The sequence below is a fragment of the Hibiscus syriacus genome, unplaced genomic scaffold (genome assembly GCF_006381635.1).
Source record: "Hibiscus syriacus cultivar Baekdansim isolate YM2019G1 unplaced genomic scaffold, ASM638163v2 tig00000340_pilon, whole genome shotgun sequence".
Classification (NCBI taxonomy): domain Eukaryota; kingdom Viridiplantae; phylum Streptophyta; class Magnoliopsida; order Malvales; family Malvaceae; genus Hibiscus; species Hibiscus syriacus.
The window spans coordinates 6,156,738-6,172,086 of NW_024061783.1; the positions used below are offsets into that span (position 1 = coordinate 6,156,738).

The 15,349-nt window shown below is 32.2% G+C and overlaps 1 long non-coding RNA gene and 1 pseudogene across 1 annotated transcript; one reads left to right on the forward strand and one right to left on the reverse strand.

Annotated features, from left to right (window-relative positions):
- Positions 1–9,590: 9,590 nt before the first annotated feature.
- Positions 9,591–10,193, forward strand: LOC120198487. The gene is made up of 3 exons (XR_005523374.1): positions 9,591–9,645; positions 9,734–9,795; positions 10,147–10,193. It is a non-coding gene; the product is annotated as an uncharacterized LOC120198487 (long non-coding RNA).
- Positions 10,194–11,947: 1,754 nt separating this feature from the next.
- Positions 11,948–13,742, reverse strand: LOC120199442 (annotated as a pseudogene).
- Positions 13,743–15,349: the final 1,607 nt, after the last annotated feature.

The window sequence follows — 15,349 nt, forward strand, 5'->3', positions numbered from 1 at the left end:
AAGAAAATGCAACTAAAGAAATATATTAAAAAAACTAAGTTAAAAAGGTATCAGGTCGGCGGGTATTTGGTTAAGTAGCATTTTGTGACCCAGGGCCGACCCAAAAACCTGGGAAAAATACCAATCCGGGTACTTGACCCGGAAATTCAAGTATTTCCGATATAAATACCCGACAAATTTCAACGGGTCAGGTATTTTTGAACTCCTCTAATGTCTGTCACAAAACTCTCCACGAATCATTCACATTTTTTCATGATTGAATGCATATAAAAATGCATAAATAAATTAATGCAATGAAAAAATGCAAGTGCAAATGAAAAATGTGCTAATTCTAAAAGTATCTACTATTAGAAAACCTTCATTAGAACACAAGTTCCCTTTATACCCGAAAAATCAAATTTTACAAGCCTCAATTGCTTCATGTCTTTAAACTAGGTCCTTCTCAAAATCTGATGTCGTCTTCACGATCGTTGTTGATTGATCGGGATGTTGAATCACTTCTTCCATTTGATGATATTAGTCATCTTTCTTTCAAACCACCTATTATAATTGTCACATCTTTATATCTCCACTTCTATGAGCTTTCTTCATGGAGAGTCTTCTCGTTCTTGATCCAATTAGTATATGACTCTTTTATATCATCTCGATCATTATACCTTCGACAAGAGTCTTCAATATGCTTTGAGCTCTTCCTTCATCGGTTAAATCCTTTTACATATCTTCGACCATTTGGATTTGACTACTTGGTTATGGAACCTCTGTACCGATATGAAAACCTTCTACTTTTGGTAACCATTTTTTTGAATCAACACTTCTATGTTAAGATGATACAAAATGCGATAAAAAAACAAAAACAAAAAATGAGTTAGTATAAATGAGATAATCAATAAAGCAATAAGAACTACATTTAACGAATAAAACCTACCCTCACATGTTGTCTACCCAAACATGGTTTAATAGATCCTACCCATACATGATTTTTAACCCCGTGCTTCAATTCGACAAATAAATTCTAAATGCATTCTTTCTAATTCTCATGCTTTGTACAGAAATGTAAAACCTAACTGAATACTTTTCTAGTTCTTATGCCTTTTACAAAAAGTAAATCTAAGCAAAGGTTAGCCTGTCTTTCTCTTTTTGTGACTTTTTAAAGATCAACAGACATAGTTTCGATACAAAAATGGGTAAAGTTCTAGTACTAAAAAGGTCCTCGAATTGTCTTTGCTAGTGCTCTTTGGGTTTTCCGGACCCTCAGTCTTCACCCATTATAGGCTTAAATGGACCAAGTTCAATTTGAGAGGATGCATTTCCTTATGTCCATATGAGGAAACTCAAATTTCACTCGTAAACAGAAAGGCATATACACTCTAGAGGTTTCTTATTAAAACTCATGTGGAAAAAATATTTTTTGTCACGTAAGTGTAGCGTTCACCCCTGCTTAAAAGGATAGAGCACAATTAGAAGGCTCAAGATACGTAAATGATTGTGACGTTTGTGAGGAGAAACTCACAATCCTTTGTTTCGACCAAGAAAAAAACAAATTTGTAAATAGTCAGAAATCTGAAACAAGATGAAATTACACATTAGTACAACTATTTATTGATAATGATAAAAAACGATGTATGACATGATGAAATGCAAAACAAAATTAAAAGGATCAAAATTTAAATATCACTTGAATTTATAATTTTCAAATATAAGATGATGTATAATCAATTACGGCCCGACTCTCTAAAGTCCCTAGTAAAGTCGTCAAGCTCTCGGAAAGGGTCCTTAAGCTTTTTAGGGCAGGAACAAATTCAACTTAATTTTAAAAGATCGGTTTTGGAAAACAAATACATTCGGAGTCACCATCAACCTTTGGATTATGTAGGTCGAATACTTAAAAATAATATTTAAGAAAAAAATCATAGCTTGCATTCAACTAGAAACTCATTTTGAAAAGGATTTGTGAGTCAATTACGTGCGGGGAAGGATGAACACCCCCACAACGTCCAAAACTGATACGTAAGCGATTATACTCATCTAAACAATGAAATTTGCAAATTTGAATATGCATTTAAATTATGATCCTTTTTTGAAATATTTTAAAAGGATATTATTTCATACAAACAATCATTGAAAACACACTCTTTGTCAGTCAAGGCACGTTTCCATAAATTCCATATAAGAAATAATATTACCTTATTTTTAAAAATAAAATACATATATTTAATATATTCATAACTCACTCGAATACAAAAAGGATATTATTTTCTACTGAAAATCCTTGAAGACACACTCCATGTCAGTCAAGGCGCGTTTCTATAAATTCCCCACACAAAATAATATTACCTTAATTTTTAAATAAAATACATATATTTAATATATTTAGAATTCGCTTGAATATAAAAATGATGTTATTTTGTATAAACAATCATCGGAAACACACTCCTTGTCAGTTAAGGTAAGTTTCCATAAATTCATCGGATAAAGTAATATTGCTTTACATTATAAAAAATATCATTTAAATATAAAAATGATATTATTTTTATACGAACAATCTTCGAAAACACAGTTATTGTAAGTTAAGAGACGTCTCCATAAATTCCCCTTTAAAAATAATATTGCTACACTCAATATTTACAATCAAGCCCAACGAAATGTATTTAATGGCATATACATATAAACATTCTAAGCGAATATTCAAATAAAAAGCCCCAAAACATATGATTGTAATCGAAGATGTACGTACTTTGAGTATGGGTGTTAAAAAAACTTGTAAGCGTTAATCGTAATCGTTAACCAGTATAAATATTATATTTAACTTGTTAATTAGTCGAACCGTTAATGCTAAACGATTTCGATTGACCGAACCACTAAAAATGATTGTTAAGGTTATGATTACGATTACATTACGAATTTTGAGAAACGGTTAACCAACAATTAATCATTAATAAATTAAAATTTATAATTATAATCGAAGATGTACGTACTTACACCAGTGTAAATATGTGTTAAGTACTACACTTTTTGGAAGATGTACATACCTACACCAAAGTAAGTATGTGTTAAGTGCCACATTTTTTGTTGTATGAATTTTGAAACTTTACTTTTTTTAAAGAGAATTTTTGAAACTTTAAAATGTTTATGTTGTATTACTTTTGAAAAATAATTGTAATAGATTAACCTATAATCGAAACGTTAATAACGATTAACCGTTAACGATTAACCATTTCTTAAAGGTTAGGTTATGATTAGAAAAATCTCATAAAGGTTATAACGATTAACCGAATGTTTAGGCTAAACGATACAGTTAATCGTCCATGAAAAACCCTATCGAGAAGTGTTAAAAAAGTTTAATGTATAAAGTTCAATTATTAAATTGAAAATTTTTAAACTTGAGTGACCAAAATAGGAGTGAGAAGAAAGTTGACTGATGATTTACGTAGTTTACCCTTTTAAATTTTACTTCTTATCCTTAACAATTTTTTTTTCTTTTATCTCAAAATCTAAAACACTAACCATTGGTTTCTCCCTAACATCGTTATCGCTTCAGAGTCTCTTCAGTCAAAAACCACCATCAAACAAACTTTTTCTTGTAGTGTTCTACCGACTTAGATTTCTCTTAGTCCTACTCAAGTTCCATAAAAACAATTCTCAAACCCGAATCCTTTACATATTGGACCTGAATTGTCCACTGTTAGATTAACTTGAAATCGAGATATGTGATCCTATTAAAGTCCACAAAGACCTGCACCATTAAGATCTGGTAGACACCACTCCAAAAGCCGACTTTTACTCTCCACCGAAAAAAGAGATTTGTATTTTTTTCATTTTCATTTTTTCTTTGCTTTTGTTATCCCTTCTATTTTTGCTGACTTGATTTATTTGGTTTGATTTGTTGAGCTTTCTATGCTTGCTATTGTTTGGGATTTTCAGATTTAGTCTTTGATGGGTTTCAAATTTTTTTGAGATTTTGGTTTGGATGTGAATAGGTAAACGGATTAGTGATGATCTCGACTACTGGTGAGCATGTATGGTGAGTGAAGACTTGGCGGTAGGATGAAGTAAGGGAGGTCGAGGCTTGAAAATTTTAATTTCTCATATAATTTAAGTTTTTTTCTTTGTATTGATAATCTATTTTAACCCTAAAATATTATAAGTTCATATTCCTAACTGTAATACTTGATTTGCGTTCGGTCTATTTTTTTTTCCAAAGTCGAAACATTTTTATTAAAGCTGATTTTGAAGCCCAATACATCATTCAAATTACAACGAATATTTGGACAAGATCCAAACATTTTTAAGGCATTATGTCTTGTTGAAACTGAACCGTCTTTTAATTAGTTTTCCAACGCATTTTGAAACACATCAATCGAACATCGGAAACTCAAGATATGCTTATTTTAGCGAATATATCGCGTACAAAATATTGGATACGAGCCCAATATGAGATTTTAATTTTTTTACGAATTTTTAATTATTTTAGTTAATAAAATTCAGCTTTATACTTTTCATAATTTATTCAGAGTAATTTATGATCTTTTTATTATTTTATAATATCTAACATGGAAAAGATGTTAGGTCTTTTGCTTTTAGAATTTTCGGGAGCCTATAAATAAACACTCTTATTTTGTAATTAGGCAGAGAATAAAAGGAAAGGGAAAAAAAGGAAGAAAAGAATCACCTATTGTAGTTCGAAAAACAAGAGCAATAAAAGTGTATTGTTGTTTAAAGTTAATTCTAGGGATGGCAACGGGCCGGGTTCGGGCCGGGTATTGGTCCCCCCCGTCCCCGTCCCCGTTTAAAAAACCGGTACCCGTCCCCGTTTAAAAAACCGCGGGGATTTAAACGGGGATCCCCGTCGGGTAATCGGGGAAAACCGCGGGGAAACGGGTATTCCCGTTTAGCATAAACGGTTATTTAAACGGGTATTGGGCCGGGTATTGGGTCGGGTATTGGGCCGAGAATCGGGCCGGGTATATATATATTTAAATTAAATATATAAATATATATTTTTTATTTAAATTAAATTTATTAATATTATATATATATATATATATATATAAATAATTATTTTTAATATTTATCGGGTCGGGTATCGGGGCGGGTAATCGGGGCGGGTAATCGGGTAATCGGGGCGGGGATTACCAAACCCATCCCCGTCCCCGTCCCCGTTTAAAATAAATGGGTTTTTCCCGTCCCCATCCCCATCCCTGTTTATCATCCCCGAACCCGACCCGTTTAATTCGGTTTTCGGTTTTCCCCGTCGGGTTCGGGTTTTTTTGCCATCCCTAGTTAATTCCTTGTCTTTTATTTTTATTATTGTCTTTGTTGTTTCGGTCGATCTCGACCTCGTTCTCTTTCTTTTTCCCCCCCTAAAAAACTCTATCGGATGAGAAAAAACCGATGAATAAGAAAAATACTCTTGAATCGATTTTCCTAAATCTAACATTTCTTGAGGTTTCTTAGTGAAAACCAACGATTTTCTTTTTTATATTTTTTTATTACTTTTGTGTTTATTGCTTCGATCTTGATTTTGTTTGAAAATCTCATTAGATGAGAGAAAATCGATGAACAAGGAAAATGATTTTCTAATGAATCTTCACAGATTTAGTCTTCCTTGAGGTTTCTTGATGAAAACCAATGGTGGATTTTGAATCACTACTAGAAAAAAACCCTTTAATGACGCGCATTGCACGTCATCCATGGGTGCGGATGATACACAAATGCCTGTCGTTGAAGCCACCGACATGAATTTTAGATGACGCGCAATTGTGTGTCATAAATCTATGACGCTCAATTGTGTGTCATAAATTTATGACGCGCATTTATGATGCACATTTATGACGAGCATTGAGTGTCATTGAAGCCCCCGTCATAAATGAAGATGACACACATTTGTGTGTCATAAATTTATGACACGCATGTATGACTCACATTGCGTGTCATTGAAGCACACATCATTAAAAAAGATGACACACATTCGTGTGTCGTGATTGTATTTCGTAAATTTTATATATATATATTGTAGATTGACAAATAATCAAACTAAATCAAATTTAATGCCTCATAATACTTATATATATATATATATATATATATATATATATATATATATATATATATATATATATATATCATATTATATATATGCAATCCATTTGTATACAATATATTCACATTAAGTTATAAAAAATATTGTAATCATATGCACTATCTATGCTACACAAAGAAGAATTGAAACCAAAGCCTATGAATTCAACAATATAGTCCTAGTTCACATAGAGTGATTTCATTGGATGTAATCAAATAATGCACTTTGTTTTCACATACTTAGAGCTTTGAGCATCTGGATAAAAACCACAAATATGTGCAAATAGGTAGTGTTGCCAAACCTGTATTGACAAAAAAAATGTGGATGCTTAGAATATGCAAAAACAATATCAACAAAAGGTAAGCAAAATAAAACAAAGATGTCAAAATTTTGCACAGCCAGTACATAATAAGCTCCATATCGTATAAGTAATTTGCAGCCTATAGCATAAACCTTTTGGCAACTCAACAACTTAAATGCATTTAAAATTTAATTTTCATTAAAAGTATAAGAAAAATAAATTAGTGCTGTCAGAACCAGTTTCAGGGAAAGACATTAAGATATGAAAACATGAAGCAAGACAAATGGCAATAATTCAACAAATTAGGATCCTGCTTAATTAAGAAACTTCATTATGCAGAGAAGGCAACTTGGCCACTCCGCCCCCCCAAAAAAAATTGGAATAATTTATTTCCCTTGATTTCAGTTGAACTTGGTTCAACTTTTGAAATCTAGTTTTTGATTTTTCAAAGGGAAGTTTTCTTTCAGCCTGAGATGAATTATTCAGGAGAAAATATCTCCTATTTTCTTCTCCTAATCATCTAATGTTAAAAGGGAATCTATTGTTTTAAAATATGAACTGCTCTTCATAGGATGATGTCTTATCTTCTATTATACTTTGTTGGATTCAAGATAAGAAGTTTATCTTAACTAATATCAGGACAAGTTTTGCATTTTCCTCCCATTTTGTTCTAATACACTACAAGAAAATATACCTTTAATGACACACGAACGATGACACACGCTAATTTATGACTTGCAAAAAATGTGTGTCATAAAAAAATATCATATTTTTTAAAATTTGAACGATTATGACTTACAATAATGTGTCATATTTAATAGTCATAATCCAAAAATTTTACGAAAACACGAAGTACACTTTTAATTGTGTCATCTGTAAAAGTCGTCTTTTAATTTCCCCCATTATTTTTTCCTGTCCGCTTCTTCCCCCTCCAAAATTAGTTCTCGCCGCATGCTTCCCCCTTTTCCTCTTTTTATCAGTCCACCGATAAAATGTCGAGAACCACCCCGACAACAGCCCCGACGCTCGGCCAAGGTAAGCTCTCTCTCTCGTTGATCTTTACTATTTTGATTCAAAAATGATTTTATTTACTAACTTCACTCCTATCCTTTACAAAGGAAACCGAACGACGGTAAAATAGAGTTAACGAGACTCCATTAATGTGTGCACAGCCCAGGTATTCCTCTCTCGATTCCTATTTGTTTCAAAACAATGTAAACACAAACATAAGTAAAAAAAAATGGAAAGAACAACATGAAATGAGAAATAGAAAATACCCTTCAAAAGCTAAAAAAAAACGGGTGTTCTTCGGTTGCAATTGCAAATCCACTTTACAGATATTTATTGTTGAGTTTTCTAATATTCCCCCATTACAAAAAATTTCCCTTCCATATTTTCCTTGTGTTCTCCTCTTCATTTTTTTCTCTTTCTGTTTCCTTCATTCTGTTCGAATTCCCCTGTTGTTGATGAAATTTTTTTCTCTTCGAATGGTAGCCTGCTTTCAGTAGTACTCAAGCTTTCAGGTAGTTTATTTTTATTTATTTCATGGATCTTGCTGTGCTAGTAGTTGCGCCTTCATTGCTTCCTTTTATATGATCTGAACCTAGGGGTATTTTCTCTCTCATGAAGATTTGTCAATTCTTTGTTTAAAACTGTTTCAGTTCCTTTCACGTGTGAAATATGACTGTTTCTTTCTGCAAACATGTGATAGTGTAGTATGAATTTATTGTATAGAAGCATTATAAAGCAGAATATCATAATTAGGACATGGGATTACCTTCTGACTGAAGAAAACCGAACATACCATTACACACCAAACTAGAACTCATTTAGAACTTTTCGTACATGCTAGAAGCATATAATAGTACATCAATACTTGCTTTCGCATATAAATTTTTACAAGTAAAATCCTTGTCCTACACAGAGACGTCTCACCTCCATATACAATTTGTGTCGCCTTACCCTATCTTCCACGTTGGCTGTTGCATCCATTGTTTTAATGCCTAGATGGTGGCCGTTGATTTTCTAATGGGTTCGGTCCGGATGGGGATTTATGAATCTTTTTCATTTCAACCTGTTTTTCATCGCAGCGAGAATTTTTTTTTAGCTAATGGATTTAGTTATACTAGCTAGATAAATACAACAGTTTTAAGCTGAAAGAGATTACACAGTTCTTACCCAGGTAGGTAATGCATTTCTAGCACGTGGTCTCGATATTAGGCTTCGAGTTTGAACTTGAAGTGAACTGTTGGCACTATAGGAAAAAAACATTAATGCATTACAATTTAGAAGCTACAAAAGTTTGTAAATGTGCTTGATGTAGGTGTATGATATACGTTGAATGCTTTAAGCAATTGAGAATGAGAAAGAAGGTTGCCTGATTCAATGGCTTGAACATCGATTTGGGAGCCCTTGGGTTGAGAATCTATAAGCAGGAACCATGCTAGTAGAAGAATGTAAATTAGAACTTGGCCTCTCATCTTTATGTAGGCGGTGCAATATTTTTGCGTGTTTTAGTGTATTTATAGGGTGGTGTTTTGTGTATGTTAAAGGTGCATGGTGATCCTATGGAATTACGTACAAGATTGTTAAGATTTAAAAACTGTGTTTCTAGTGATTGTGGGTTGACTTCCTCTAAGCTATCATTTCTCATCTATCATTGCATCCATGATATTAGCACTTGTTGAGTGCTTTGTATCTTGCTGTCGGGACCCGCCACCGAATATTTAGCTCCTGAATTGTTTTTATTTTTTCAAAACCAAGTTACCGTGTGTTGATACTTTGCAAATTTTTACTCCCGCCATTGCACGCTGAATTTTTTTTTTGAAGACTTCGTTTAGTAGGTAAGCTAAAGCAACATTTTGTTATTTGATTCATGTCAGCAGTTCTGTAACGAGGAAATTAGGCCTGGTGAAGTCACTGTCTTCAATCGTTCTTGTATTTATTTATTTTATAAATTACAAATGTTCGTGGATTATGTTTCTACCAAAGTTGTCAGGATCACATATCGTTGTTAATAAGTTAAAAAAAAGATGATCCCTGAGTCCACTATTACATGCATGTTTCGTATCTTAATTCTCCGCTTCTAAGATTTGTGAATTAAAATTCATATTTCAGGAAGTTCAAAACTATGCTTTTTTTCTTCTTCATTAAGGCTGGTCCAATAATGGAGTCCGAAATGTAAATTGGTGTGAACAGCAACAACCAACGCAGAGGATACAAATATACCCACCCACTACCATTTGAGTTTCCCCCTTTTGGATAGGTGCTCAAATTAGATCTCTTTTACTCACAGTTATGGGCCTGCATTGAGTCGATACATGGTGCTTTAAGTTTGATCTTTTGTTTTGCAGTTAAGTATGAAAGAGATGCTAAGAAGTATTGGGATCAATTCTACAGGCGGCATCAAGATAAAGTTAGTCCTCTTGCAGTTTTGTTTAAGTTGTTTTCACCCCTTTTTTATATCTACTAAGGTCATTGTTGAGATGCTGTGTTATTACTTAAATGCACTACATCTACTCCCCAAACCTGGATTTTGGACTGGCTGTTAAATAATGTTAAATGCTATAATAGATACCTAAGGTTGAGGATCGAATGTTACTAAATTTCGGTTTAATCTTTGTACTAGCAATGGTTGTGACATACAACAAGGTTCTTTTTGGGATCACTTCGAAAAGCTGCAACTTATATAGAACCACTGCTACATAAATTTTATTATGTTCCTTGGAATAGTGATTTTGAAATTGTTTAATTCCTATCGTTTCAGTTTTTTAAAGATCGGCACTACCTGGACAAGGAATGAGACTAATACTTCTCTGTGAGTCGAAGCTAACTATTTTCTTCTCTTTGTTTTTGATATTTTAATTCTTCAAGGTTATTTGTTTCTTTTTTAACTAATTTTTTTATTAAATCAGAGAAGCGGAAGAAAAGTTATTTTGGAGGTAAATCACTTAACATTTTGAAATTGATGCACTCACAAGACCTTCAAAAGTTGGAAGGGGTTCTTTCTTAGTCTCATTTGGAGGTGGAACATATTGTTCTTTCTTCTTCTTCTTTACTTACTAATCACTTCCATTTTTTGTACTTGCCATCAGTTGTTTCTTTAATTAGGAGATGAAATTTGCTCGTTCTCTTAGGCAGAGTAAAGTTAACATCAAGATATGTCAGGTAAAATCCGTAAATTGTTTCTTTGGTAACTGTTAATAGATAATAAAAGAATATATTCATTTCCTCATTTACTGCTGAATTTTTTGTCAATCACTTCGACAATATTCCTATGATCTTCTGTTGCAATATTTGCATAAAACGCAATCCACTGCAATGCTTGGGGTCATCAATGAACACATTAACTTTCAAGGTGATGCCATTTTCATTGTTCATATTCTGCATGTTACGTATGAAAAAGAGGTGTTGTTTGACTATTGTTTTCTTTGTTTCCTTGCAGTTTCTTCTGGATGTAGATGTGACTAAGATACTTTTTGCTGTAAAAGGTCCTGTAACAATTCATTATATTCCTTCAGCTTTTGAATGAATATATTTTACTTTTGTTAGTTTTTAGATGTTCAAGTTTACTGTAGTAGGATTATGAAGTTACTGTGTGATTAATGGCTGAATCAGGTTTTTGTTCTTTAATTTGTTTTATTTGTTCCTTGTATCGACATATGATTACAATATTTTTGATAACTTAAAGTGAATATATTGTATGCAAATGGATTGCTTATATATAATATGATATATATATTTAGTATTATGAGGCATTAAATGTGATTTAGTTTGATTATTTGTCAATCTACAATATATATATATATATAATTTACGAAATACAATCACGACACACGAATGTGTGTCATATTTTTTAATGACGTGTGCTTCAATGACACGCAATGTAAGTCATACATGCGTGTCATAAATTTATGACACACAAAATGTGTGTCATCTTCATTTATGACGGGGGCTTCAATGACATGCATTACGCTTCATAAATGAGCGTCGTAAATACGTGTCATCAATGCGCGTCATAGATTTATGACACACAATTGCGCATCATCTAAGATTCATGTCGGTGGCTTCAACGACAGACATTTGTGTCTCATCTGCACCCATAGATGACGCGCAATGCGCGTCATTAAAGGGTTTTTTTTTTCTAGTAGTGATATATGTACTTTCCTCTTCTTGTAATGGTAAAACAGGCTGATGAACTTGAAAATATCCTAGCTAAAAAGTTTCTTAGGTTTTTGTCAATGAGGGCAGAAGTATTTCAAGTTTTGAGAAGAAAATCAGTACAAGTACATAATAGTCGGCTCTTGATTTGTCTTCTAAATTATGTTGCTTGGCAACTTGATGTGATTAAACAACTAACTTGCCTTGAGGAATGATTATGTGTACACCATTTTTGCAAAAGTAATCATGACAATCACTATATTTTTCCACTTGTGGGTGAAGACTTTTAATTCTTTCCTTTTAATACACACTAACCTTTTAAACCTGTTTAGCATAGGTGTCTCTTTACGTCCTAATTATTTTACTATATATCCGTTTCAGCTCTGAAATTTTACTACATATGGCTCTTAAATTTTGATTTCATTCATGAACTGAGGCTGCCTAATGTATAACTTGATTTCCCTTTTTATCTCCACCTACCAGCAAAGGAAGACATCATGATACTCATTTTATTGTTTCTAAAATTTAACATAACAAAATGGATTCTCTAAATTCACCTTACTCATTTTCTGCTAGGGTAAAAAGAACTACAACTAATATAATTAAGGTCTGAAAGTAAAATATCGTCAAAGCAAAATGGTACGCGTTCATGGAAATGCCATAATTTGGTAACATCTAAAAGTGAAAAAAGATGATAGCCCATAAAGACGATAAGATATTTCATGAAACATCAATTCAACGGGCAATCTTCATACCTGAGCTCTAGCAAAGTTAATATTGTTTCCCTTCTCCAAGAGATCATCAACCACTTGTTTTGTTTCAAAAGTAATGAACCCAAAAACCACGGGAACGATTGGTGGCATGATCCCGCATGATTTCGTGTTCTATTACTTCTCCATATTGTGTAAAGTAGTCCTTGAACTCATTTGTCAATTTGCACCAAATATATTAACATTTATGAGAAATATCTATGAGAATCAAGGCATTCCGGATAAATGGCGTGAAGCTTCAATATTATATGCATTAAAGAAAGGAAGATACTGGTATCACCTTTAGATACAATTGAAGGAATTCCACCTACAAAAATCTTCCTAGTCTTGAAATCTTTACGTCCAGAAGATTCTTTTGGTATTGTTCTCTTAATGTCTACCTAAAAGGACAAAAACCGAGCCAAAGAGCAGTAATTCAAGTCAAAAGCAAAGCAACATACACCAGACTATGGTAAGGAAACATAACAATAAACAAAACATTGAGACCAAAGCGGAGTCTTACTTGATTCCCATTAATAACATGAGTGTCCTCAATGACTTTATCAACCACAGAAGGTTCTACATAAGTCAAAAACTCGAATCCACAAGGCTGTCCTGTTTTCCGGTCCTTTATTATCACAGAGTCCGTAATTTCACCATATTTACCAAAATGTTCAAGAAATTGTATTGCAGAAGATACGTAAAATAACCAAATCGGAACAGACTACAGGGAAAGTAATTCGTGCTATAATCATATTCAAGGAGATTAATAAAAATCTCCAACAAACAAGCTAAAGAACTAACCCGAACTTGTCTCTCTCGCTAAACCTCCTACAAATATTTTGCTGAAAATTTCCAAATATTGAATATATTCACAAATCACTTCCAAAGTATTCATGATAAAAATGGCCTTTCAAAGAAACATATACCTCTAAACATATCAATATAATCCTACATAAGTCTAAAGAAAAAGAGAAAAGAAGAACCCTAATTCTTCCTCTTTCCCTTTTATTTTAAAATGATATAAATTCCAAACTTATAACAAAAAATGAAAATAAAAAAATGGGTATTACCATTTCACTTAAATTTGAGAATAATTTCAAAGTCATTAACTAAAAGGTAAAGGAAAAAGGCTCAATTTTTCTCATTACTTTTTCTATAATTCTATCAGGAAACAGAGTAAATCTAAAGGAACATATACATATGTGTATACAAATAACGATTCAATTTACGTTTTTCATGTGTAATTAAGCAATGGTAATCGATAATTTCAGGATTTTCCTCGACACCCCCAATTTTTCTCAAGAAACAAACAGAAGAAAGGGGAATATATTTACCCAGGACTGGCGCCATCGCCGGTGTGAGGAGTAGACTTGTCGTCTTCAGGATTGTTGGAGGATCTAAAATGGTTGGTTTCGGCATCGAGAAGGAGTTCACCGCCTCGAGGGTCCATCGACTTAGTGGGAAAAGAAGGAAAGAAAGCGTAACCCAAAAATCTGTTTCCAAAGTTTTTGAAAGCATTTAAAGCGGGAAAGCATGTGTACATGATGAAAATAATGGCGAAATTAAAAGACGACTTTTACAGATGACACACAATTAAAAGTGTACTTCATGTTTTTGAAATTTTTTTGATTATGACTATTAAATATGACACACATTATTGTAAGTCATAAATCGTTCAGATTTTAAGAAACATGACATTTTTTTATGACACACATTTTTTGCAAGTCATAAATTAGCGTGTGTTATCGTTCGTGTGTCATTAAAGATATATTTTCTTGTAGTGAATGGGAAAATAATTTTTATTTTTTTATGAATTAGTATTTTAAAATTTGGGTATTTGTTTTCAATTAAATAATCTAATGAGTCGATCGAAATTCCTATGGAATCTGTATGTTTTACAGGGGTAGAAATTAATTGTTTAATTTTTTTCTATTTTAAAATTTCAATTTGGTCATCCTTTTGCTAATTTTCTTTGATTCCTTTTAAATATTTCCAATTTTTGTTTAATTCATTTTGTTTTTTAAAAATATTCAAACTCTTTGTTTTAATTCTTCTTTGGTTCTTTAATCTTGTTTTAATTGATGCTGATTTTTTTCTTAGTTTTATTTTCTTAATTTGATTGTGTTTTAATTTTTTTTGTTCTTTCCTTTATTTTTTTACTTTGATTTCCTTTTTCATGTTAGATTTGTTTTTTCGGGTGGTAATTAAAATTTTATTTTATTTTAACTTTCCTTCCTTTTTAGTTTAATATTCTAAAATGTTCTTTTGTTATTAATAATTTTTTTATTTCTTTTTATATACAATTTATTTATTTATTTATTGAGTATTTTGTATTAATTCTTGTATGCCCTTTAAAATTTGTTATTAATTTATATTGACATGTGTGATTTGAATTGTTCTTTTTATTTTGGTACCCGTGACTCTTTTTCTTAGTTTTGCATATTAGACTCATTTTTTATATTCTATTTCATTTATTTTATAGTAACAAATTCTTAAATGTAAGTAATTTGGATATCTTCTTTAAATTTTGGCTTAAATTTTAATTTTCTTTATTAAGACAACTCGTAATCGTGTTGGTACCGAAAGGGCGATGTGGGGGTGATCATCCTTCCCCACGAGTAATCAACTCCCGAATACTTCCAAGTGAATCTTTGGTAAGACGTAGATCCGATAAGAGGTAAAATTTAGGTATCCGACCTTACCTAATCCAAAAAGGTTGTTGGTGACTCCAAAAAGGTTAATTATTCACTTTAAGTCGAAATGTGATCCCGAGCCACTTGAAGGACCGTTGCAACAACTTGAGACTCCACTGGGGACCCGAAGAGAGTCAAGCCATAATCAGTTATTTGGTTTCTTTTTAAGAGAAAATTGTAAGTTTGAGTCTTTATTTAATTTTTAGATCAATTTAAATTTACCTTTGAGATTATTTTTATTTTTGTAAATAGTTGCATTGACGTGTGTTTTCAATGATTTTCAATTTTTTTCTTCTAAACAGTCATTTGATATCTTAAGCTCTATACTCGAGCTCTGACACTATTTAAATGGGGGGTGAAAGTG